Source organism: Lycium ferocissimum, chromosome 1 (assembly GCF_029784015.1).
Source record: "Lycium ferocissimum isolate CSIRO_LF1 chromosome 1, AGI_CSIRO_Lferr_CH_V1, whole genome shotgun sequence".
NCBI classification, from domain to species: Eukaryota; Viridiplantae; Streptophyta; class Magnoliopsida; order Solanales; family Solanaceae; genus Lycium; species Lycium ferocissimum.
The window spans coordinates 58141626-58165796 of NC_081342.1; the positions used below are offsets into that span (position 1 = coordinate 58141626).

The 24171-nt window shown below is 35.9% G+C and overlaps 1 pseudogene; it reads left to right on the forward strand.

The window, feature by feature from the left end:
- Positions 1-6070: 6070 nt before the first annotated feature.
- On the forward strand, positions 6071-14351 carry LOC132056095 (putative F-box protein At1g49610; annotated as a pseudogene).
- The last annotated feature ends 9820 nt before the right edge of the window (positions 14352-24171 follow it).

A 24171-nucleotide genomic window follows, 5' to 3' on the forward strand; every position in this document is an offset into this window, starting at 1 on the left:
TGACGGGCACCTGACCATATTAGTCAAGTACCATCTGCCGTACATTTGTGATATCAATAGGAACATAGGTAGGCCGATAGGGCCATCATATGATACTTAATAGACTTATAAAGAAAACATGTTTGTATCAGATAATCTGAAAGATTTATCTATATGGATATCTTTGGACATACTATATAAGCCAACAAGGCTATCATAATCACCTGTGTGACAACATATGAAACATCAAGTCTGGACATCATCTGACTATACGTAACTGTCTACAAGCCTCTACTGGAAAACATACGTAATGTGATCGGGATAGGGCCCCGCCATAGCCATGCATATGTGTACACACACACACACACACACACACACACATATATAAGACCATGCTGACTCCTGGCATCTCCAGATTAAATGGAATGCATCGACCTTATTCGCTGAGCTTACATCTTAATAGATGGATCACCAACTTGTATCTCGGGACCTGGGGGCATGAAACACAACCCCCAAACAATAGAGGATTCAGTACGAATAATGTACCGATTATGTAAGGCATGAAAACAATATATACATAAGAATCATGAAAGGAATCTGAGACATCAGAGTCAATATGTATATTTGAATATGTCTGTATAACTCTGTACATTTGAAAGTGCCTCTGAGGGCGTATGATATGCATGCTTTCTTTCAAAACTAATATACGTATATCATAATACCGTACTTGGCCATATAACATAGGCTCGACGTTATCCGTACCCGACCATGACAGGCTCGGTGTTATCCGTACCCAACTATAATGGTGTGCACAGTAGGTGCCGTACCCGGCCGACCATAGCGCGGCTCGGTGTGGTAAAATAAGTGTATACACATATATATAACGCATGAATGACTCATAGGAGTAACTTCCGAGCCTTTCGGAGTGACAGAGGGTCCGTAACCTCCGAACATTGTTATGGAACTAACATCATCAATATGTCTTACTTCTACTGAATCAACGATCACAAGTTCAAATCAAGAATCATCAAAGGTAAGTAGTAACATTATTGAGAATCCAAAGAACATAAGCTTTCTAACATTCTAAGAGTGGAATCATTATGGATAACGTTTATTCGTTCATTTCGTTCTTTTCATAAGATTCATGCCAAAGAGAAAGAAGGGATAGCCTTAACATACCTGCTTCTTTCACAGTTAGTATCCAATTCTTCATCATTCAACGCTCGTCAATCTAAACAAGACAATTGAGAGAAAATATCAATTTACCACGATATTCATTGGTCAAGTTCAAGCTAGTAAGTGTCGTATGTAAGTTTGGGCAGCATCTCCCTTATAATATCGACTTTCGTCAAAACCAAATTCAGCCAACAACAATCTCATAACATCAGCAACAATATACATGTTACCAATCGATTAAAATAGTTCTCCAATGATTCTACAATCTTAACCCAAACTGCCCGCAAGTATCGTTCTTAGTTCTACTTTCTCAATTCAAGTTTATGTCTTTCCTTTCAATAATCTATCCACGAATACATGTATATACCTACAACAACATCAAGAACGTCTAACTTTTGTCATTAACCATGATTTTCATTCAAAACAATACCCATAATTACTTCAAAACAGCCCATGAATACAACATCAACCATAAATGTAGTCCTTTAGTCTAATCTCCAAGATTCATCATCTAAACAATATATCCAACACTTTTGTTTCATCAAACATGTCAAGAAAGGGTAGAATCTGTCAAGAAAGGGTAGAATCTTACCTTTACGAAGTTACTTCATTCAGAAGTATACTCCAAGATCAGCAACAACAACCACAACTCAAGGTTTCTTCTTCCATCAATATCTCTCTTATACTTCCTATACTTTGGAGTGGTTTGATTTAGTGTTTAATCTTGTAGCACTTGTTTTAGGGACTTGGGAGAAGTTTTGGGGTCACTTAGGGAGGGTATTAGGTCTGTTGATGAGTTATAAATGAGAGAAATGAATGAGCTTCGAAATAAATATACAAAGGTCGGCCGCCGCCATAGAAATACGGTTCGTACATCAAATTGTATAATTTTGTACGGACCGTAACTTTCACCGTACGTCTCCAATTTGTGATCTATTAGTTGCATTGAAAAGAAAACTCTCTGAACTTGAATTTACATAGGTTATGCATTCATAACTCCTCATATTCTAGGAGATATACCTCTCTCAAGTTGGACCAAAAATCCTATCCAGAATTCTGCCAAGTTTTCCCAAAATTTTGACAAACATAATTTATTCAATTCGTTTGATCCTGAAACCTGTAGATACTTTATTAAAACTTGTTAAAAGTTTTCCTTAATCTTATAAGGGTTCTGTGGATTATTCCACGAGCCGTGAATCCCACCGTGAAACAGTCCACTTGCTAATTTCCGACGAAACGTATTTTTTCCAATTCGTTAGCTTCCAACTCTTACATCCTCTAGGAAACATGTTGATGATCATATATTACCTAAGTGCTCGTAGGCTGTATGTATGACTTCCCAAAAGGTTCTCAACACGAGTTTATGTCAATTGGATTATAACGATACCTCAATGTACGAAGAGGGTGGAGTGCAACCCTATTATCTTTACTAATTTTAAAGGAACTTTATAACTTGCCCCGCTTATGTTGTCTTGCATACGACTCGAATAACGCAAAATTTTTCCGACGTGTAACAATTTGTTAAACTTAGATCAGTAATAATAGCATTCTCCCCTAAACATTAAGTTATACTCCCCTAAATATTTGAGGTCATTACATCGTACCTGAAATATTAAAAGACAAGAATTATTAAGAATCTATAACACAAATGATTGTTGGTCCCCAACATCTATTGTATTTGCTGGAACAAATGTTAAAGTTGCCCTAATAACTACTGCCATTGATGGACAACTGCTGAAGTTATCCCAACAACTAGTCAAGTTGTTCCACAACTGCAATAGTTGTTGGGACACGTACTATCGAATTTGAATAAGTAAGATCTTTTTAATATTTTAAAATAGTAACTTAATTATGATTATTAACTATTGGAACAACTTCGATATATGATGAAAGAACTATTGAAGTTGTGGGAAGAAGTATCATAGTTGTGGGAACAACAATAGTTTTTGTTTCAAGAACTTTAATATTACTTGTTACAATAACCTTAATAGTTGTCCAACAACTAATGTAGTTGCCCGACAACTCCCTTAGTTATTCGCCACTGCAAAAGTTTATTTAGTGGTTCTAAAATTGATTTTAAAAAATCACTCAAATCACCATTGAATAATCTCAAATTTGATATTTAGCTTCTCTCAGATGTTTACAATGATTTTCAAGAACACCCACTCAAAATAATAACCAATTTTCAGATCCGAATTTTCAACTTCAACAAACCTAACAATGGAGTTTTAATTTCCTTACACCAAATTTCCTTCCAGCTAGTGTGTTAACAACCTATTATATCTACTTAATTATGCAACAATTCACCAATTATTTTCAAATTTCAATCACAAATTTATGACCCAAAAACTTCACAACTCAACAATGGAAGAAAATTTGGGGCTAAGTGAATGCCTTTTGATTTTTGAGAAGAAAGAGATTTTTTTTTTTTTTTAATTTCTAAGCCCTGAATATTACAAGTTAGCCCCCATTTTACTTAATTAGTGTTTAGTGAGTAAAAGAAAAAGAAAATGAGACCCACTTATCCCTTTTTTTTCTAATTGAAGACTTGAATGTCCTCCTCACCTTATTCTCCAAATTTCTTCTTTTGGTGACCTTTTTTGAGAAAGAACAAGGGTCATTTGTTTTGATCTCATTTGGGTTTTGGTTTGGTGGGTTGCGGGTTTATTGGGACTCCGTTTAAAATGGAATAATTTTAAGTGAAGTTGGTACTTGAATTTGATTTGGGGGAATCCGTCAAAATTAGAGGTATATTTATTAAGTTTGGTAACGGCAAGGGCTTATTTAGCCGTAATGTGAAACAGAGGGTAAAGTTAACTAATAGAAGAAAATATAGGGGTACATTTGACCTTTTCCCTAAAGAAAGTTGAGAAAAGCATGCAGTCAAAAGAAATTTTAGCAAATTGTTAAAAAAAAGTACTGTTTTAAAATTTAGTTAGTTAGATAATGTCATGATAAATGAAAAGAAAATTCTTTTTGCTACTTTGACTTGATAATTATAAAAGAATTAAATAAATAAATGAAAAATGATTGTAATTTGGGGAAGTAGGGTTATTAGCGGGACTCATTATTTAGTTTATATGACCGTCCATTTTAACCTAAGTAAATCCAGAACCGGTTATAACTCCAGCCATGAAGAAACTGTGATTGTTGTCATGCAAAATATATATATATATATATATATATATATATATATATATATATATATATATATATATATATATATATATATATAAATTTTAATTTTAATTTTATTGAACTATATTTATGCATATGATCACAATTACATGGACAAAGAAGTATTTATCTATCTATCTATATATATATATATATATATATATATATATATATATATATATTTATATATAAATTTTAATTTTAATTTTATTGAACTATATTTATGCATATGATCACAATTACATGGACAAAGAAGTATTTATCTTAAAAAATTGAAAGACAAAAGACTTATTTGTCATTCTCTGAGCAAAAAGGAATGTTTTGGGGAAATAATTTTTTTTATCTCATTATTAAATAACTTTTTTTTCCTTTGAACAGGCCGTAAGAATTTAAATGTCACAATATTTATTTGACATATGTAAAAGTTTATCAACTTTTTGAAAAATGATTTAAAAAAAAAAAAAAAAAAAATAGGCTATCCGTATTGTCACTCCCGAAAACACTCCCTAATGAACTGGACAAGTGGTTTTTTATCGGAATCCCTATGTTCTAAACTAGTCCACCTGCATCTACAATATTCTTTTTCATATCATTCCACCAATAGATTTCTTTAATATCATGATACATCTTAGTCGACCCTGAATGACTCCATCTTCTGTTACCTCGAAGACTATAATTTTATTCTGCTAGACCTTCTCCTTGAACTACCAAATCATAGAACCTTTATACTATTGTTCTTCCACCGCTGCTGGAGATGATACTGATGTATGTTGAATCACGATACTGTCATCGTTTGGGTCTAAAAATCAAACTCTCCAAATTAGATTTCTACCAACAAAGAAAAAAGTAATACTCTGAATAAGAAATTTTTAAATCAACTTGAAGCTAGACAAGTCGATTTAAAAATCCTCTCGTCGTTCTAGAAAATAGAAGTCAAATAAGCTTGACTCTAAAAAAAGGGTTGATTGGAAGAAAAAAATTGAATTTTGTTAGTTTTGAGAAGCAAGTTTTTCAACGATAAGGGCATATTTGAGACTAAATCCAAACATAGGGAAAATTTGTTCTATTTCTCATAATTGAGGAGCAAAACTTGAGTCAGTCAACTAACGGTACGGGAATATTTAGGACCAAATTTAAATGGAGGGCAAGGTTGTATTATTTGACATAGTCGAGACGCATTTTTTTGCCTTTTTTCATTTTAGTATTGGGAAGAGAAATGTATTCCTTTATTTCAATTTGTTTGTCTTAATTTGAGTAGACACGAAATTTAAGAAAGTAAAGAAGATTTTTTAATCTTATGGTCTTAAACTACATATATGTACAATGTACCAGAATGTAATCTTGTGATTTTCTATGTATTTATATAACTCACGTGAGTTCTTTGGTTAAACTTACAACTTAATTTTTTTTTTTTTTACTTGTGTCATTACTTTTAAACTTTAGGATTAAAATGCTGACTTTTTGTCATACATTAAGGACTATTTCGATTACACAGTATATATGAAGGACTAAAATGTATATTATTTTCATACATTAAGGACTATTTCGAATACGTGGCATATATGACAGACAAAACTAATCATCTTTTTTATACATTAAAGACTATTTCGATTATATGGTATATATGAAGGACTATAATAGTCCAACCCCATACTTTAAGGACCATTTTGATCGTCTTCTCAAAAGGGAGTTGTATTTTGTGTATGATTTAAAAATGTCTAAATATTTGAGGAAGGGAAATCAGCCCTAAATTACAGACCAAATAGTACCTGATTCCACTGATCCAATCGGGTCAAAATAACCCATTAACCGAAATGCAACTCGGAGCATACAGTAGCAGTTGTACTCTACAAGTCATTCAAAGAGGCGCCAACCTATAAGGGTACATTTGACATATCACATCCATTCTTGACACAATACTTCTTGGCAATAATCTTGGAAATATTTCAATGTAGTTCTTGGCTCTAAAAACATATGATTATGTTAGTAGTGAAACAAAGATTACAGAATCTTGGAAAAATTATGTGTTCTTACATTGTTATATTTTCCTTCATCCATTCTTGGCAATAATCATTTTCCTCAAAATAACCCATTAATACCACAAACCCGCAACACAAAAATCGGTGTCAGTCCACATAACGACCCTTTTGCTCTTCAACTGAAAGTTGTACTCCATGCAGAGAGAAATCATGGTGAGAGAAGACCGTCTCAGTGATTTGCCAGAGTCGATTTTAATTCACATACTCTCTATGTTGCCTGACGGAAAACAAGTTGTGAGAACGAGTGTATTATCTAAACAATGGCGGTCTCTTTGGAAGTCCGTTCCAGTATCACTCAATTTCGAGGCTACTACAATACCGAAGAAAATGAAATTCATGATTTCGTGGCATCCACAAATAGAGAGCTTTGTTACTGGAGGTATTGCGAGAAAATCAGAAAATTCAGTGTTTGTCTCTCTATATACAACAACCATTATGTTAAAGATGTTGATTTATGGGTACATTTCGCAACCAAACTTGCTAACGTTGAAGATTTTACACTTGGATTTTACGAATTCGATCACAAGTATGAGTTTCCTCAGTTTGCATTTAAGAATAACTCGTTGAGGAATTTGGTTTTACGCAAAATCAAATTGAACCCTTCTGGTAGTGTAAACTGGACTAGTCTCGTTTCTCTTTCACTTAGGCTGATGAATTTGAGAGAAAGTGTCATAGAAAAGGTATTATCTGGTTGCCCTAACTTGGAGTGCCTGGAGTTGGATAGTGTTTGGGGCATTCATCGTTTGGAAATCAGCTCTGTGAAGCTGAGAAAATTGATCATAAAAAAATATGAAGATGAGAGTAATGACATTTGGTTCGAAATCTTAGTCCCCTATGTTCATAATTTGCAACTTCTGGGGTCGTGCAATGGTATACGCTTGAGAAATGTGGCTTCACTTGTCACTGCAGTCCTTTATTTAGACTTTGATTTTGGAGATGGGGACGAATTGCGGAAGAAAGAGTGTAGCTGTTTGAAGGAACTTCTTCACAGCGTTGCCCATGTCGAGAATCTTGACTTATGTCCCTGGTGCATCGAGGTTTATTCATGCTCTCAACTATCCAAATTTCAGAATTTTTTCCCGATTCGTTACTTTCTATTTGCTATTAAATTCATTAGTTCATACTTAGGATAATCTGTTTACCAAGGTGGTAAGTACTAGTAAATAATTACATTCTTATGGCCAATCAGCTGGACAGTGGTAGGTGATTGAAACAAGTCCTTTTTAAATAAACAATTTGCAATGGGCAGAACCACAAATAAAATCTGGATTCACTTACATTGATCACAGTCTTCAGGTCATGTGAATGGGGTTTTCAAGTGCTTAAAAGTCCATCTTTGGATCTTCAAACTAACCTTGAACACTTTGATGTGGCAAAACACAATTGTATAGTCCAAGCTGTTTTTACAAATTATTTAACTATTTGCATGTCATTTATTTATTAAGTATGTCGCATTTCCTTGTTTTAAGATATTCTGGTTTACCTATTTGGTTTACAAGGGCCTGTCTATACTGGAGCTGAAAGGGTGGCAGCCTTCACCATCAAGCCGGAAATTCTTAAAACTCAATGCAGCCATAGTACAGTTGGACTTCCCTGGACTTTGCAGCTTTCTACAGAGTTCATCGGATCTTGAGACTTTAGTCATTGACTGGAACAATCACGAACCAAGAGTAAGTTCCCTTTAGATCTTTATTTTTGTTACTCCCATTGTTATCAAGATCAAATTACTACTTGTAGAAGAAGAAGAGGATATATCAACATATTTCTGATTCAAGTACGTTAGGAAAAATATAGTAGAACTTTTTTTTTTTTTTTTTTTTTTTTTTTTTTGTGTAATTTAAACGACCTTAGTGGTATATGAAACAATGATAAAAAATAACAAAGAGGGGGACTTAACTGCCTTACCTATTCAAAAAGGAAAGGATAAGAACTGAACTGGCTCATTCCTCAAGATGACCGAGAAGATTCTATGTTTGACAAAAGTGTAGGAGATAAGCCTCATGTAACCGAAAAGAGTGTTTCTGTATAGGACTATTATTTGCAATGTGAAACTTAACTAGCCTAAGCACTTGACGAGCTTTACAACAATAGCTTCTAACTTGTAGAGACTTCCTCCCATGTTCATTGTTCCCATAAGAACTTAAAAAGGAAAAAAAGTGAGGAGTATTCTCAAGTAATATGTAAGCTCACAAAAATTAAGATCTACCGGAAGTTCATCTTGTTGCATTATTGGAGGTAGGCTTTTGGCTTTCTTATGAATTTTGAAGGAAGGGAACTCCACTTACTATTTAGTTTTGCCCATCGGGGTGAGTATTTCTCAATGTGTTCGCAGAAATTGCTCCAGGGAATGCGTGATGCAAATTCTGAAAAATTTTGAATGCTGATTTTTAAAGGATTTCAGAATCTGCTTAGTCTTGAAAGTTGATGGTTTCTCTTTGCTAAATCTGCTCTTAGTTTATTTTCCTCAAGGAAATAGTTCAGCTTGACTTGCTTTGACATAATTTCATGTTTTCACTCAAAATTGATTGTATGATTCAGCCAGTTCTACATTTAACTTCTTTTGTAGTTGCAGGAAAAGATCTTTAACAAGAGATAGTGCTATCCTTCAAGTAAGGAGACAAACGATTTTTTTTTTTTTTTGCATGTAAGTAACATTTGCGAAGCACATGACATGTCCCTGAAGGACTATTCACAACTTTTTTTAAATCCAGAATCAACTCCTTGATTTTCTACTTCCATCTAAGGAGAATAACTACTTAATACTATAATATAGCGGATTATTTTCTGCAGGTCCTGCTGTCAAGGTACACAAACGAGGATGAACAGAGCAGGAGGTTCAAGACACATAATTTTAACGGCTCTTTGCTACATCTGAAGACCATCAAGGTATTTAACTTTGATGGATCACTAAGTGGAAATAAGTCTGTACTGCAATTGGTGAAATATTTGCTCAACAATGCAACAGTGCTAGAAAAGTTTGTCATTGCTGCCAAGTTTGAGGGAGTGATGTGTCTCAGGATTACGTTAAAATGGCACAGGATTTTCAAAGCTTTCCCAGATCCTCTCTGCATGCTTCAGTTGTTTTTTCTTATTGATAGTCTTTGACCCCTATGGTTTATTGATCGCAACATACTTAACCACTCTTGCTTTATGTTTGAAACTGATTTTGTAGTTGATAGACATGGCTAGAATTGTACTTGTTAGTATCCAAGGAATTGTCAGTAGTTCTTCATGCCTAAGTAACAATGTTTTTATTCTCTGATCATCCTATAAGAAAACCTGCTCCAAATGTTTTGTGATTTCTACTTCATATTTGCTGAATCTTTATCATGTTTCTGTACTTTGAAAATATAAGGTTGAAAATCATTTTTCCAATATCAAGATTCATTACGACTTGTCTTTGGCCTATGTTACTTTTTGTTGGTGGAAAAGAAACTTTAAAATATTTGTCAGTATCGAAGGAGTTTTTAGTACTTGTTCCTGTCGCGGCAATTAGAATAGTTGCTCTCTCCCACTTTATTTCTTTTCTAAATAAAGAATTGGAGGTCGGGTGCTACGGAGGTTGTTTCCTCCAGGAGTTCTCCTCACTGAGGAAGGTGTTGACTTGGATTACTCAATAACATTAGTTACCTCTTTTAGAATCAAGAAGATCTGTAGGCATGGATGTTGCACCTGTTATAGAGTCAATCCCGTTGCACATATTTCAGGTTGCTGCTGTGACCAGTTCACCAAGTCAAAGTCCAAGAATTTCAGGTAGTTCAAAACACCAGGTCTTTGTACCATGGAACCCGGGCTTTTCTTCAGGTTCTTCCTCAGTGTCACCGGGATCTGAGCACAACCCCTCTGAGCATCCTACCAATGAAGAAGAAGATGGTCAATTTCAGTAGTATTAATAGATCTGAAAGAAAAGTGGTAGACATTGAGAACAATGTCTTTCGAGAGTATTGCAGCGATTATGTGCTCAGAGCAATGCCGGATGGGCACAAATGTGTAAGTTTCATAGGTGAGCCAATTGATGATTCAAAGAGGCTCAAACTTGGCAAACTTTGCTTATATAAGTCCCTTGGCAGTCAAGCAAATAATGAAACAAAGAAAGAAAGTACTGCTAATCAGCTCCGACCAGAGCAGCTAATTGTTAATGGATTTCCTTTGAAGCCTGGAAGTTATTGGTATCACAAGGAATCTGAAATTTGGGGAAAGGTAACTTTGTTATTGAGGTTTAACTAATTATTCCTTGTAGTCCCTGTTGAGAAGTAAGAATGTTAATGCAACATTAAGGAGAGAAAACTGATAGAATTGTGAGTTCAAACCTGAAGTTTGACTGCAGAACTTAGTCCTCATGCAATGGAACCACACAGGTCTATATTAATGGCCGAGTGATAACTCAACTGGAAATCAAAGTGCTGAAGGTATGTCCTTTATACATACTACAACTAAGTTACCATTCATAAAATCAATATTTTAGGCAATAACTTGTCATACAACCATCACTGTCCCCTTTTTAAATGCCAAGCTAATGTGTACCTTTTATTTACTTGCCACAGTTTATGTGTTTGCACTTGAAGTGTTCCTGTTTGTAAGTGGTGAAGCATATTCCCTCTTTCTTGGTCAGGTTTGTCGCTTATTGTCATGCTATATGTCTTACGGATTTCTTCAACAAATGTTAACTGCCGCATTGATTTTTTCCTGACCCTATTACCACTGCGATCATTTGTTGCTGGTTTGTCCTCCAAAAGTGTGGGTAATTTCATTGATATGCTCTGAAGTTATTAAATATACATCCATGCAGTCTCTTTGGAAGTCTGTTATGGTTTCACTAAATTTTGACGGCTACTACAGTAGCAACGAAAAGGAAATTCCTGGCTTCCACGAGTAGAGAGCTTTGTTACTGGAGGTATTGCGAGAAAATCAGGAAATTCAGTGTCTGTCTCTCTATATACAGGAAGCATTATGCTAAAGATGTTGATTTATGGGTACATTTTGCAAACAAACTTGCTAATGTTGAACATTTTGCTCTTGTAATTTACGGTGTCGGTGACACATGTGAGTTTCCTCAGTTTGCATTTAAGAATACCTCGTTGAGGAATTTGGTTTTAAAGAACTGTAAATTTAACCCATCTAGTAGTGTAAACTGGATTAGTCTAGTTTCTCTTTCAATTAGGCTCCTGAAGGGTTTGACGGAAGGTGTCATGGAAAAGATATTATCTGGTTGCCCTAGCTTGGAGTGCTTGGAACTGGATGAAGTTTGGGGCATTCATCGTTTGGAAAACAGCAGTGTCAAGCTAAGAAAATTGATCATAAAAGACAACTACAATCAGCTTGAAATATCAGCCCCTTTTATGCAAACTTTGCAACTTTTGGGGCACTGCAGTGATATACACTTGCCACGTGGAAATGTACCTTCACTTGTCACTGCAGTCCTTCATTTAGATCGTTTAGATTTTGATTTCGCCGAGGAAGACGATGATGAAGTAGATCACACCTTGGAGAAGAGGTGTAGCGATATGAAGGAACTTCTTCACAGCGTTGCCCATGTCAAAAATCTTGAATTGTGTCCCTGGTGCATCAAGGTTTATTCATACTCTTCACTATCCAAAATCCTTTTTTTTTTCTTTTCTGAAATTTTCTATTTTCTATTGAATCATCAGTTTAGTAACACTAACAATTTCACTACTCAAGATAATTTGATAACAAAGTTGGTAAGTACTAAAGAATTACATTCTCATGGGCAATATGGGTTGAACATGAACTTAACAAGACCTTTTGAACAGAATTTTCAATGATGAACATTGAGAATGTAGAGTTTGCAATTGACAGAACAACATATAAATATTAGGATTGAGTTACATTGATCATACTCTTCTAAGTCATGTGAATGGGTTTTCGGAAGTTTTTAAAGTCCATCTTTGCACAAGAGCACTCTGTTTTTGTACTGCATTTTGTATCCTCTGGATGTAGTTGAATGAAGGTCTATTCTTTCCTGGTTAAAAGAAAAGACCATCTTTTGATTTCCAAATCACCTTAAACACTTTTATGTGCAAAAGACAGTCTTATAGTAATTATTCACAATTTTCATGTCATTTGTTAAGTATGTCGCATTTCCTTGTTTTGACATATTCTGGTTTATCTATTTGGTTTATCTATTTGGTTTATAAGTGTCTGTCCATACTGGAATTGAAAGGGTGGCAGCCTCCACCATCGAGCCGGAAATTCTTAAAACTTAATGCAGCCTTGGAACAGTTGGACTTCCCTGGAATTCACAGTTTTCTACAGAGTTCATCAGACGTTGAGACATTGGTCATTGATTGGTAGAATCACGTACAAAGAGTGAGTTTCCTTTATGCCTTCATTTCTGTTATTTCATGTTATAGATATAGAACACCTAGTTTTTTTGAGAAGGTAAAAGTTGTGTGTATTGACTAAATCAGTACATAGGTTGTAGTGTAAACCATATTTACATCATAGCAGAAGTGTAAAACTGATCCAAAATCCTAACAAGATCCTAGGATATCTATGATAGAAACGGTATCTTCCAGGTATAACTTTTTGCAGCAGAAACAAAAAAGTCTAATGCAATTCAATTTGATCTTTTGTATTGCATTGCTGTTGTCTTCAAAATATTAAACAACTATTAGTGGAAAAAGAAGATGATATATATCCTCATATTTTCGATCATAAGTACTTGAGGATAAAATCATAATTTTGTAACTTGATGAGCTTTACAACAATGGCTTCTAACTTGAGTTGACTTGCTCCCCCTGTATATTGTTTCCACAAGAACTAAAAGGAGAAAGTGAGAGGAGCATTCTCAAGTAACATGTGAGCTGACAGAAGCATAATGATCCGGGAACTTCATCTTGTTGCATTACTGAAGATAAGCTTTGGGCTTTCTTCCGAATTCTGAAGCAAGGGAGCTTTCCTTTGTCAACCCTTAAGTTCCCTCTACCTTGTCATCTTAGTTAGTTAAAGCTGAAAATTTTCTTCTCTGCGTCCAATAGGTACGGTATAGTGTATCCAGCTACTGAATCAGCCATACCAGGCTTTTCTCTTCTTTAGCTTCAATTAATTCTTTAATCTCTTCAACAATAGGTTCATAGTGCCAAAAAGGTTTTGCAAACTCCCTTACAAGCACTAACAATAAGTGAAGAGTCGCCTTCCAGCCAAATGGTTTGAATACTGTGTTCAAGACACTATTTAAGCCCATAAGAAAGAACAAATGCTTCAGCCGTATTTTTTGTTCCATGGCATAGTGGAACTGCACTTGTCATAATAATATCACCGGAAGAGTTCCTATCAGCTTTTCTGTAGTTGTAGGGAAAAGATGTTTAACATGGGATAATGTTCCCTTCGTTCGAGGAGATAAAGGATCAGCTTCAATGAATCTTTGAAACTCTTATTTTGTGTTGTTTACATGTACCACTTTGTAACATTTGATTTGCAATTGAATATTTGTTGAATTTAAAAATTCATCTCCATGGCTTTCTTCCTAAAGGAGAATAATTCGATATTACAGCAGATTTTTCCTGCAGGACCGGCTATTAAGTTACACAAATGAGGCTGAACAAAGCAGGAGGTTTGAGACACATAATATTAACTGCTCTTTGCTACATCTGAGGACCATCAAGATCACTAACTTTGATGGACCACTGTATGGAAATAAGTCTGTAATGCCATTTGTAAAATATTTGCTCAAGAATGCTACAATGCTAGAAAGGTTCTTCATTGCTGCCAAATTCGAAGGGAATGATGTGCCTCAGAATTATGCTACAATGGCCCAGGAGCTCCAACACTTTCCATGATCCTCCGCACACGCTTCAGTTGTCTTTTCTTATTGATAAGCTTTGGCCCCTATGGTCTGAATCGATTGCATCATAGCTAACTGTTGTTATTTTATGTTTGAAACTGGTTTTGTAGCTGATAGACGAAGTTAGAATTGTACCTGACAGTTGTCCAAGGAGTTGTTAGTAGTTCTTTACGCCTTAGTAACAATGTGTTTATTTTGATCTTCATGTAAAAAAGCTCGCTCTAAATGTTTTGTGATTTCTATTCATATTGCTGAATCCTATCATGTTCTTATACTCTGAAAAATTTAAGCCTGAAAATCATTTTGTGAGAATAGTATTTCAAGACTCACTCGGTGTCCAAGACTTGTATTTGTTGCCCTACGTTATTTTTAGTTGGTGGGAAAAAAAATTCTGGACTTGGAAGGAAATATGTAATAGAAGGCAAGTAAAAATGTAATAAAGGCTAAATATAACTTCTTCAATCACCAATTCAATGACCTGGTGCTTATGTTAACAAATCCAGAGTTTGAAGAAACTGAGAACAAATTTAGGGTGCCTTTTACATTCAAACATTAAGAGTATCCTTTTGCAACCAAGTTATCTGAACAAGAGGTCAATGCATGAATATCAAACTAGAATCATCTGATACAGGACAAATCATTAAAGCAAAGAGATGCATCCTCTAAGTAAATCTTTCACTCAGAACAAAGCATAAAACATTTCCTTGAACAAAGCAGAAGCATGTGTTAAAGAGTTTACCAAAAACTCAATCTTCACCTGCTCCAACAAATACTGCACTATGTTCACTTGTTTGTTTGGTAATTGTTGTTGGCCTGGACAATTTACCAAGAAAAAAAAAGATTCAATATTTCCTTCTTTTGAGTATGTGACAATGGTTGGAAGGTAGCAAAGCAATGGAACCTGGTGCCAGCTATTTATGCTTGGGGTATTACAGAAGGAAAGAATACAATGGGACTAAGGCCTCATTTGTTTGCACTTAATGGAGTTTTGAACCAGAATGGTTCAGACCTTAGGCCATTAAGTGCATATTGTTTACATTAAAATTTATGCACTTATTTTGTCTGAATATGCATTAATCATTAAAATCTTGAACAAAGTCTTTTGTTAAGAACAACTCCACCCCCTTCTCATTCGCCACCCTACCCCTCCAACTCCACCCCACCACCCTACCCCTCTCCACCCCTCACCACACCCCCACCACCTCTGCCATCACAATTACCACCACCACCTCCACCCTCCCAACCCCATCTCACACCCCACCACCTCTGCGGTCACAACTACCACCACCCTACCTCACCACCTACCTACCCCTACTGACCCACAACCCACCCACCCCCACCCTACTTCCCCTCCACCCACCACCCCACTACCACTAACCACCTATGCAATCATAACCGTCGCCACTATCAGTATCAATCACCACTACCATCGCCAACCACCAGCCACCACTACCAACCACCACTTCATCACAACCACCATTAGCAACAACCACCACTAACAACTACTATTGTCAGTTGCTACCATACCTACCACCACCACTACCACCATACTACCACTAACCACCTATACTCATCACAACCACCAACCACTACCGCTAATCACCTCTTAATCACAACCATCACTAGCGATCACCATCGCTAGCAATCACTACTATCAGTCACTGCCAGACCTACCACCTCCATTATAATTATAGCAATAGCCACCGCTATTGTCGCAACCACCACCGCCGCCGCCACCACTATCAGCGAATACCACTATTGTCGTCCATCCTTACTACCAACCACCTCTACCATCATAATTAGTACTGCTACCCACTACCTCCAACACCATGGCCAACCACCACACAATTTTTAGCAACCACCACCAACACTTTCAATTACTAACATCAACCAACTCCACCATCACTACCAACCGCCACTATCGCGCCAGTCACCTCAACAACAACTACTTCCACTGTCACAACTATCACCAACACCACCACTACAAAACATCACCACCATCACTTACGAAAAATGTTTCATTATTTTATCAAATAATAATTTTATTTTATTATATTTATAGTGTAATATTTTATTATTTTTATTTGAATTGTATATTTATTATGTTTAAATAAATACATTATGAACATTCAGATGTTGAAAAGCAAATAGTCTTAATTATTAAATGTTTAGATCTAGATACAATATTTTGATCATTCGGATTCAGACATCTTAATTTTAATGAAAATAAATGAGGCTTAATACAAGGTCCATATAGCAGGACCCAACTAATTTGGGATTGAAGCATGGTTAACTGATTGTTTAGTTTAACTGAAATTACAATACATTCCACTCTCGATACATTACAAATGCATAAAACAAAAACCAAACAGAACTTAATTAACTATAAAAATCAAACAAAACTTAATTAGCTAAAGTTCAGATTTTTGCTGTTGACTCCAGAATAAACGCAAATCAACTGGACAAATATTTGACCAACCATAATTTCCAAAATGAAGCTTTAAACAATCTAGGATCTAGCATATCCCCAACAACGACATCTGTCATGCAAAGCTGAAAAAAAGAATGAAGAGTTCAGAGTTAAAGATCAAACACATTTAACATTTTGTACAAACTCGAATTAAAAATAAGATTTTTATATTTAAGAACTACACAAAAATACCTAGCCATTAGTTCAAACCAAGTATTTGTTGATGAAGCCGTCCCATTTGGTGGTAATTGGCATGTGCCAATTTGGTTGGCTACAAATTGAACTTGGGGAGCAAGGAAAAATTTGTGGAAGACAAATTTTTCATTCTTTTCCTTTTTCTCTTTTTGTGCTTGGAGGTCAAGTATTTTTCTCCTATAAAAGGAGGAGCTCTCTAACTTTTGTAAACACACCAACAAAGAGAGAAAGAAGAGTGAGGCATTCACCGATAGGAAAAATAGAGAGTGTGAGCGATATTGTAGTGAGGTGGAAAAATCTTAAAAGAGGGTTATTTCTTTTGAGTGTGTAGTGGTCTTTGGAGTATTTTACTTAGATCTACAAAGTGTAAAATCCTTGCTATAGTGATCACGATTCTTTCCTCTTGGCGTTGGCTTTTTTCCTTTGGGGTTTCCACGTAAAAATTTTGGTGTCATTATCGCTCTTTTTTATTCTTGTTGATTAACCGTATCACGGTGCTACAATATTATTCCGCTGTAAATACCGTGAATATTATTTCTGTGGCGGATTTATTCCCAACAACTGGTATCAGAGTACAGATTCTGCTCAGTCACATAAATATTTTTTGCGGTGGGCCGTACTATACTCGGTGAAAAAAAAAATGTCTGGAGTAAAGTAAGGGGTAGCAAAATTCAACGGTGATAGCGATTTCTCAACATGGCAGAGAAGATGAGGGATCTGCTTATCCAACAAGGATTGTACAAGGCACTTTTGGGAAAATTCAAAAAGTCCAACTCCTTGAAAATTGAGGATTGGGAGGAAATGGATGAAAAGGCAGCTACTGCAATCAGGTTGCACTTAACAGATGATGTGGTCAATAACATCATCGACGAAGAAAGTGCATGTGGTATCTGGAAAAGGTTGGAAAACCTGTACATGTCCAAAACGTTGACAAACAAATTGTACCAAAAGAAGCAATTATACGCCCTACATATAGGTGAAGGTACAAATTTTTTGTCACATTTAAATGTGCTTAATGGATTAATCACGCAGCTGGCCAACCTCGGAGTAAAGATCGAGGAGGAAGATAAAGCCATCATGCTCTTGAACTCGTTGCCATCTTCTTACGATAATTTGGCAACAACCATCTTGCATGGTAAGGACTCAATTGAGCTGAAGGATGTCACATCAGCTCTTCTACTCAATGAGAAGATGAGAAAGAAGCCTGAAGATCATGGTCAAGCTCTCATCACAGAAAGTAGAGGCAGGAGTTACCAAAAGGGTTCAAGCAACCATGGTAGATCCGGAGCTCGTGGGAAATCTAAGATTCGATCCAAGTCAAAAGCCAGAAATTGCTACAATTACGATCAACCAGGTCACTACAAAAAAGATTGTCCAAGTCTAAAAAGGGGCAAAGGTGAAAGTAGTGGCCAGAAGAATGACGACAACATAACTGCCACGGTGCAAAGTAATGATAATGTTGTTCTCTTCATAAACGAGGAAGAGGAATGCATGCACAGCGGAGTTCGAGTCGGAATGGGTGGTTGACATAGCAGCATCTTACCATGCCACACCGGTAAGAGACATTTTCTGCAGATATATAGCAGGAGATTTCGGCACGGTGAAAATGGGTAACACAAGTTACTCAAAGATTGCGGGGATCGGAGACATTTTTATCAAGACAAATGTTGGATGCACATTGGTTCTGAAGGATGTGCGCCATGTATCTGATTTGCGGTTGAACTTGATCTCGGGAATTGCTTTGGACTGAGATGGATACGAGAACTATTTTGCAAATCGAAAATGGAGACTCACCAAGGGATCATTGGTGATTGCAAATGGAGTTATTCTTGGCATGTTGTACAGGACAAATGCAGAAATATGCCGAGGTAAATTGAATGCGCTCGATAAGATTCTACAACGATTTGTGGCACCGAAGAATGGGTCATATGAGCGAGAAAGGATTGCAAGTTCTTTGCAAGAAATCACTTATTTCTTTTGCCAAAGGTACAACGATAAAACCATGTGACTACTGTTTATTTGGTAAGCAGCATAGAGTCTCATTTCAGACATCGTCTGAAAGAAAATTGAATATACTTGATTTGGTATATTCTGATGTTTGTGGTCCAATGGAGATAGAATCGATGGGCGGTAACAAATACTTTGTTACTTTTATTGATGATATTTCACGAAAATTGTGGGTTTATATCTTGAAAACTAAAGATCAGGTATTTCAAGTCTTCCAGAAATTTTATGCTCTGGTGGAAAGGGAGACAGGTCGAAAGCTAAAGCGTCTCGGCAGTGACAATGGAGGTGAGTACACTTCCAGGGAATTTGAAGGGTACTGTTCAAGCCATGGGATCAGATATGAAAAGACAGTTCCTGGAACCCCACAACACAATGGTATAGCTAAGAGGATGAATCGCACCATTGTTGAGAAGGTGAGAAGCATGCTCAGAATGGCTAAACTGCCTAAGTCATTCTGGGGTGAAGCGATTCGGACGACACATTGCACGATCAATAAGAGTCCATCAGGTCCATTGGAGTTTGACATACTAGAAAGAGTTTGGACCAATAAAGAGGTGTTCTACTGGCATCTAAAGGTGTTCGGTTGCAGAGCTTTTGCACATGTACCGAAGGAGCAGAGAACAAACCTGGATGATAAATCCATTCCCTACATATTCATCGGATATGGAGATGAAGAGTTCGGGTACAGACTGTGAGATCTTGTAAAGAAGAAGATCATCAGAAGTAGAGACGTAGTCTTCCGAGAAAGTGAAGTTGGAAATGCTGATGATCTGTCAGAGAAGGCCAAGAATGGAATAGTCCCTAACCTTGTTATCATTCCTTCTATTTCTAACCATCCCAGAAGTGCAGAAAGTATAACGACGAGGTTGTTGAGCAGGGGGAGCAACCTGGTGAGATTGTTGAGCGGGGGGAGTAACTTGATGATTATGTCGAGCAAGTGGAGTACCCTACTCAAGAAGAAAAAGAACAATCTCAACCTCTGAGGAGATCAGAAAGGCAAAGGGTAGAGTCATCCAAGTACCCGTCCTCAGAGTGTGTCCTCATTAGTGATGAGGGGGAGCCAGAAAGTCTGAAGGAGGTGCTATCCCATCCAAAAAAGAGCCCTTTGGATGAAAGCCATGCAAGAAGAGATGGATTCTCTACAGAAAAATGGCACGGACAAGCTGGCTGAACTTCCAAAGGATAAAAGACCACTCAAATGCAAGTGCGTCTTCAAGCTCAAGAAAGATGGAAATGGCAAGTTGGTCAGATACAAAGCTCGATTGGTGGAAAAAGGCTTCGAACAGAAGAAAGGTATTGATTTTGACGAAATTTTCTCAGCTATTGTCAAAATGACTTCTATTCGAACCATTATGAGCTTAGCAACTAGCCAAGATCTTGAAGTGGAGCAGTTGGACGTGAAAACTGCATTTCTTCATGGAGATTTGGAAGAGGAGATTTACATGTGTTGACACCCAATTTTGACCCTCCTTTCTTCCACTTTATTTCCACGAGCTTCTAAATTATTAATAAATCAAATACTTTATCGTCACTATTATTTTTACTATTATGGCTATAAGTTCTATAAATTATTTCTATTATTATTATGATATTAAGCTTAGTATTATTTATTACGTTGATTATTATTATTATTATTATTAATTATTATATTTGTTATTTCCGTCATAGCTATTTTAATATTATTATGAGTTTGAAAAAGAAAAAAATTTAGAAGCACAAAGAAATTAAATTAGAGAAGAAGGAAGTCAATTCAACCCAATTTATTTTAAGAAGAGCCTAGCAATTCAAAATTAAGCCCAAAACCTGCTCCAAAACATAATAGCCCAAACGCTGTCCAAGTCCATGCCCCAATCTGAAACCAGCCCATGATTCATCCTAAATTTAATCCTAAACCTAATATTTTCAGATTTCCTATGCAGCCACCTTATCTCCTCTTTCCCCTTTGGTGAAACTTTAATATATCCAACTCTCACCAACAATCTTTGCTGTGCCAATTCTAGCAAAACCTTCTCTCTCCCTTGGCATGTCTCCAACGTTCTTCTTTGCCCCAGGATTGGGTCAAACAAGGTGAATATCACAAGAGTCCAAGAATACTTTATAAAAATCTGGCTTTGCACAGGGAAAATCTTCAGACCTGGAGAATCGATTCTTTCTTCATATATCATCTGCGACTTTGACCCTTTTTGAGCAGCTATTTTGAATCTCAAATCCTAATTTCAAATTCCCGCTCATGAAACCCTACCTATTTTTCTCCCTATAAATATGAGCTTTTCTACTCATTTTCGGACCAAAGTTTTGGAAGCCGCCCCTTTTGCCCTCTAAGCCACTGCTACAGCTCGAAAACTATTCTATTCTCCTTGTCTAACACTTGAAAACACCTTCTGCTTTGCGATTTTTCGATCTCTATTTGTTCTTAGTCGAGCAGAGCCTCTCGTTACTTCTGGTTGTGTAGATTCGAGCATAAATCTAAGACTCCACACCCTAGTTCACTGCACCACCAAAAAGGTAACATCCGACCCTTTTTCTTCTAACTAGTCTTTTTGATAGAAATATAGTATCGTGCTTAGAAAAATCATGTCTTAGGGGTTTTATGTTATTCATGGTTGAACCCATTTTTTTTAATGAGAAGAACATGACTGTCGTGTATCAAGCTCTTATAGAGAAACATGTTTTTTGATCACTGGAGCATGTTTTGTTGAAGTATATGCCTTGACTTGTCCTATATAAAAATTTTGTGGGTATTGTAAATGCATCAGTCATTGGTTTGGAATTTGAACTAGGACTCATATTGCTGGTTTATTTAGAAACGATGCTCATTTTGAAGTACAAATTATTATTTTCCTTTATAACAAAACAATGACCAGGGACATGGTTTGAGAATATGTGCTAGTACATGGTTGTGTAATTAGTAGTGTAGTATATACTATTCACATTTATGAAATTGTGACCAAAGGGGGTGTCTCTAATATTAATGACCTTAAAATAAGGTATTTATGAAAGATGTGTATTTCACTTATCTCTTGAACCATAGATACCTGCTGCTCTGATTAAAATTACTTTATATCTTGCTATGAAGTTTGATGTTTTTGTCACTGTTGGATTGTGCTTCTAATTCTTTATTTCCCCTTCTTTTACATGTACACTTTGGAGCAAATGGAGTCTTAATTCATGACTCTCACAAAATTGGAAGTCTCAAGATGAGACTCGACATACCCTCGACATACCCGTGCTTGGAATCAGCATACATCATCTTCCTTAGAATTACACCGCATAGCAAGAAAACGAGCGCAACATTTGGGGCGCTTATCCTGTCTTTTCTTTTTACTCCGTCATCCTATCTTTTATGATTGTTGACTTATTTTTGTGTGTGTGGGATCTATCTTAAGTTTTGGGATTGCACGTTGAAACTTGTAGTTAACATAGCGTTAATAATGATTATTTATTTAGTCCCTTAGGATTCCCACTCTAATTATTAGTGAAATATATTTATGTTACATCATTGAACATGGCATATAGGTTGCCTGCACATTTTAAATGAATCAACTGAATATGGCTGGAAGTGCATAATGGACAAAAAATGATTTTCACAATCTGTTTTAGTGCATCCTTGGAAAACAGGTTTGCAACGTTTTTATTTTTTTTTTTATATTTGTGAATCTTCCATTCTCACCAAGTTCATATTTTAATAAATAACAAGATTTTGCTTATGGAGTTACTTTTCAAATTAATATTGGCTAATTTGCATGGTTACTTATCCTATTTGATCGCTTAATATATTTTTTCTTAAGCAGCTAAAATCAGTTGACACTTAGCCGTGATTTATTCTAAATGCTTATAAAAACATTGCTTGATATGACACTTTCTTTTAGTTTAACTTATAATCAAAGTCTTTTTTTACAAACTACGGCCTTATTTAATTTAACTAGTATTCTTATATTTTCCATTTGTAACCTTAATAATATTTATAAGCTTTTTTCTCGAATATTAAAACTCTATACTTGTAAATCCTAAGTTTGGCCGGTAACCGTAGTTAGCGGATCTTAAAGGATGCTTAACCCCTTCTCTTTAGGATAACTAATAACCCTTGTCAAGAATTTATTAGGTTAGTAAGACCTTTAAAAATGGAGTTTAGTTTAGCACTACTTAGTTAATAATTAGGTGTCCTAATTCACTGTTAAAATAATTAGGTGGCGACTCCTTAAGTTAAATAATTAGGAACACCAATATGTTGCACTCTGCTTTGACGCGGTTAAAATGGGGTATAACAGCTTGACGACTCTGCTGGGGAACTTAGGTTCTTAATCATAACAACTTAGGTTAATAATTAATTTGTTGGATGTTTTGGTTGTTTTTCTTTATTCTTTGCTTTTATTGTTTCTCTTATGTGCTTTTAAGTGGTTTTAATTATTGCTCTAATTATTTCTTTATGTGAATTTTTCTATTTAATAATATGTTACCGCTTTCTTTCTTGTCATCCCGTTCATATTTCCTCCACTTTCGGAAATTCACACTATCCACGTACACGAGAGGTGCGTTTTGCGCCCACACAAATTTCTTTCAAAATCCCAAATTTTAGAAGAGTTGGCATATGTGCGGGGTGTTTGAATTTCCGTGTGACTGCGTAGCTTTCTCACTAGAGTAGTCCGCTCGGGAACCTTGAGTCTAGTCAACTAAATCTTAGAAAAACTTAGGATAGAGCTAAACAACACCTTTTTCCTAAGGGCATGCATCATTAAACTTAGGAGGCTTAATATCCTTGGTATGTTAAGTCTATTAGTAAATCTTACCCAAATGTCCAATTGGGTTCACGACCCCAAGCGACGCTTATCATATTATGTGTGCATTACTTGAAGGTTGATTATGCCAAATATGGACCATTGCTCTAAATTAATTAAACTTTAGGAGGGCGGGGTTAACTGACCTTTTGTGATAGCCATGGAGATTGCAAGTTTTGGTAAAAAAAAAAAAAAAAAAAATCGCCTTAGCACGCATTATCACTGGAGGGAGAAGTTTGGACGCGACGAAGAAGTGCACTTAGCTTACGTAGATTAGGAGATATTTTTATTTTTCTTTCAATTGGCATGTAATAGAACTTGGAGTTGTTCTTGTACTTCATTTTGGGAATAGACTCGTTTAATTAATTAAAGAGTAATGGAATGACGTATAATGATACATTCATCTTTCAAATACACGCTAGGCCTACCTCTGGCATAAAGAGGTCCCTTGCATATCAGGACGCATTATTGTTATTTAATATGCTTGTGTTATAGACTTTTTGAGTCGTTTGTTTGCTTACTTGAATTTATTTGCAATATGCTCTTGCT